Here is a 4,081-nt window from a genome sequence, read left to right on the forward strand (position 1 = left end):
ACAGACAGAATATTGTATACATAATAAATAAATAAATATTAAAAAAAAACCAACGGCATCTTATTTTTATACACAGCCAGAGGATTTTTTAAAAATCTGTTTATATTGTCTCCATTACCCCATCCATCACTTTAAAGCCTTGCTCTCAAATTGAATTAGAAATTTCTACAATTAGTCTTAAAATTCAGCAAGGTACCTTGAAAAATGACCTAGTGCTCTCAAACCCTAGAAGACTGAAAACATACTTTTGTATTTTAAAAAAGAAGTTTTAAAACCACTCTAGTATTCTAAGAACTTGCAGAAAAAAAGAAATTACAGTTTTATAGCTGTTTTTAAACTAAACTTATTTTGCTTTGATGCTTTTCCCCTGATGCTAGCACAAATCTGAAAAAAGGAAGCAAGAAGGAAGAAAAGAAGAAGGAAAGGGAAAGAGAAGGGGAGGGGAAAGAAGAAGAAAGAAAAGGAGAGAGAGGGAAAAGAAAATGACATGAAAACAAATGGTCGTTGTTCGTGTTATGAAAAACACAAACTATTAATAGAATAAATATATTCAAAGAAGAATAGTACTTTAAACTTCATATTTTAGTTTTATGTGTATGAATGTTTTGCCTGCATGTATGTTTGTATAGAATACGTGGGGGCAACTTCCAGGACAGTCAGAGCTATTCAAAAACAAGACAACACAGAAGCAAAACTTATAGTATAAATTAAATAGAAAATGCATTGTTTATTTATCAGACAAAGTAAGTTTAACAAAATCATAAACATTCTGTTAGAAGATTCACAGAAAGGCAGAGTGAAAGTGAATGCGACAAGATGTCACCGCAGAGTGCATGAACCTCTGGCTCTTGCCCTCTTCCCAGCCCCTCTCCAGTCATTTTGCCTGAGCCTTAGGTGCTAGACTATTCTGTAGACGCCATGGATTTGAAGTAGAGTGGGAACAGGTATAAGGAAGGCTTTGAAAGAAGGACAAGGAAGGGATAAATGCTGTAACTAAGATACACCCTCATAACCAAACAGTAACAAAAACGTGAACTTGACTTTTCAAAACTAAAGTGTTCTATTTAAAATATAACTTAACTAATTTGTAAATTTATTATCTCAAAACTATTGGCCACCTAGTAAGGGTCTAGGATCTAGTAAAGATCCGCCTAACAGTGGTGCACACAGCAAAGGAACTTCGTCGCCTTTGGGAGGCTGTGCAGTGCCCCCCAAAGTGAATCAGGAGGTTCCACAGCCCTGGGAACAGGTGCCATGTGAGTGCCAGAGGCTGACTTCCTTCTCCTTCCTCAGACCGAGACATGGGTGCCCGGCATCGTGCCGGTGCCCACTCCATCCAGATCATGAAGGTGGAAGAGATCGCCGCTGGCAAATGTCGCAGGCCGGCTGTCAAGCAGTTCCACGACTCCAAGATCAAGTTCCCACTGCCCCACCGTGTTCTGCGGCGCCAGCACAAGCCTCGCTTCACTACCAAGAGGCCTAACACCTTCTTCTAGACCCAGAGACCCACTGAATAAAGCTCCAGAGTTCTGTCTGAAAAAAAAAAAAAAAAAGATCCGCCTAGTAAGGATCTTTAAGCAAATATTTGTGCTTTTCAAAGTTTGCTTAATGAATTCCCCTTTGATTTCCTTTTGGAGATTTCCAGTTGCTTGATCATGCAAGTGAAATTTTCACTTGTTCACCGCTATAACCATCCTGATTTACTTTTAGAAACATAAAAATCCCCTGCTAAAAGTTACTCAGAAACCAACTCAAAAAGCAATGAAAAATCTACAAACCTAAGTCGAAGATCAAGATCAACATTTCTTAAAATAATGTAAAACATCGTGCTATCTGAAACACTACAGGGGTGACTATCTCTGGACATTCTAACATTCTTAACCACAAAATCCGTATGCCTGTTGGAAATAAATTTACATTTTCTTCTGATTTTGTTTGCTTACTAGTAATTCTTTTTTATACTAACTCTTCTGATGACCATTACAGTAGTTTGTTACATTGCTTTCCTCTTCTTGAGTGTGTGTGTGTGTTCTTCAAGAATTGAGGTTTGAACCATTTTCTTTCGTGTATTTTTCAGCATCCTTCCAATGATTGACGCATTTTGGTATGCTTTCACTGATGTTGATAAGGCAGGCGTTGAGTTTTGCCCTTTTAATTGATTTTGTTAAAGAAAAGTTTTCAATAAAGTTTTGTTATGGAACTGATATTAATATTAGATGAGGTTTTACAGGTGCATGTCTATGTAACCACTACCTGGAGTAAGAAACAGAACATTCTCAGTACTCAAATTTATTTGTCTTCACTTCCCTTCTTCATTTATCAGAAGTCAATGATAACAAATACTCTGGTTTTCTATAGACCCAGATGTTTTAGAATGTTTGAGTTTAGTAAAAATAGTCAGCTGTTATTTTATGTGTATGAATTATTTTTTACAATTACATTCCTGAGATGTTTTTAATTTGTTCATTGTTTTAATGTATTATTTAATTTTACATTTTAGATAATGTTAGTCCGGTGACATTTATTTCCCCATCCTACTATGATGAGCTAATAGAGATTTGTATTATTATAAATCTGCTATAAATATTTTTGTTTATGACTTTTAATAGACATATGTGATCAGTTCCTTAAACAGAAGCCAAGAGAAATGTCTGTCAAAGATTATCTGTTTAACTCTAAGTGATACATGTCAGTTCTTTAACACAGTTTTACCCAATTTATAACTCTATCAATAATGCAAGAACGTTCTGTTCAATACCTGTCTTCTCCAACATTTAGTAATGTCTATCATTGGGCAAATATTATAGTTATTTGACAGCTACACATTTCTTTGTTTTAATTCATGATTCTGTGATTATTGTTGTAGTTGGTTATGTTTCAATCGGCTTACCTTACATTAAATATCACCTCCGCTGTCTTGGACTGCTTTCCTATTTGATATTTTAACATATTTATTTTATATATAGAATACTGGCATGAGTCATTAGCCATACATTGTATTGAAATATCCATGACTTGCCTTTTTACTCTCTTTTTTCCCTACCATTTGATGAACTACAATATTCAATTCCTATGACACTCTTATTTTTTTTTCTATATGGCAAGTGGTATGGCCTGTGAAAGAAATTTTTGTTGTTTGTAGAGAAAATAAAGCTCATTTCTCTACTTTCTTCGGTTATGAAATTGCTTTAATTTTAAAATCAGGTATGTAATCCATTCTTAATTCCTATTTTCTTAATGAAATATGAGTAATAAAGTGTTTTTGCCTTTTTATCAGGGCATTTGTTGATTAATGACATTAATTGAAACAAACATACTTCCCCTATTGAATTGCAGTGAGTTTTATTACTAATAATCAATCAAGTAATTATCCTTGTATAGGTATATTTATGGACCATATCTTTGAACTCATTAGTGTAGTCTATGAATTAGTAGTGTCCCACAAACCTCTTCGAGAAATCTATGTGATAGTAATACTGGGTGAGCTCATTTGTAGCTGTAATTTAAAAATGTTGGGCTAACTGAAGTAGCAAATAGAACAGTGAACATCAGAAGCTGGGAAAGAGAGAAAATGATGAACAGACAGTGTTTCCATTGGACAGGAAGAATAAACTTTAAAGATGTGCGTTTGTATAAAATAGTGAAAATAATAAATAAAACGGCATTGTTTTATCTATTTTTTTTTGTAGCTACATATTTTTCTTATTATGTTTGGTGACTTTGGGTCTTAGTTAAATATTTGAGCAAGTATTACCTATTCAAGTTTTGTGCTTGAAACCTGGTCTCTATTTCTTATGGTGTCATTTGGTTTACTTGGCCTATTTGATGGCTGTGGCCTTTTATTCTCTTGTAAAGAAGGAAGATACTTTCCCAGACTCAACTACCCTACTGTGTTTCTGTGAGACTCATGCCCACCATGCCAAAGAGAATTCCTTTTGATATTGCTTCTCTCTTCAGCTAGAATCTCTGGTACCCTTCGTGTGGGAGGTATGTTTCTTTGGGCCACTCTGGGTGAGAATCCCAACTTATCAGCCATTCCTGATAGTGCTGGGCCCAGGAGCTATTTTCAGAACTCCTATCT

At 35.0% G+C, this 4,081-nt stretch overlaps 1 non-coding gene across 1 annotated transcript; it reads left to right on the top strand.

Moving 5' to 3' along the window:
- The first annotated feature begins 1,111 nt into the window (after positions 1 to 1,111).
- On the top strand, positions 1,112 to 1,239 carry LOC126511898 (small nucleolar RNA SNORA68). The gene has a single exon (XR_007594811.1). It is a non-coding gene; the product is annotated as a small nucleolar RNA SNORA68 (small nucleolar RNA).
- Positions 1,240 to 4,081: the final 2,842 nt, after the last annotated feature.

The sequence above is a fragment of the Alexandromys fortis genome, unplaced genomic scaffold (assembly GCF_014885135.2).
Source record: "Alexandromys fortis isolate MF-2015 unplaced genomic scaffold, M_Fortis_MF-2015_v1.1 scaffold_65, whole genome shotgun sequence".
Classification (NCBI taxonomy): domain Eukaryota; kingdom Metazoa; phylum Chordata; class Mammalia; order Rodentia; family Cricetidae; genus Alexandromys; species Alexandromys fortis.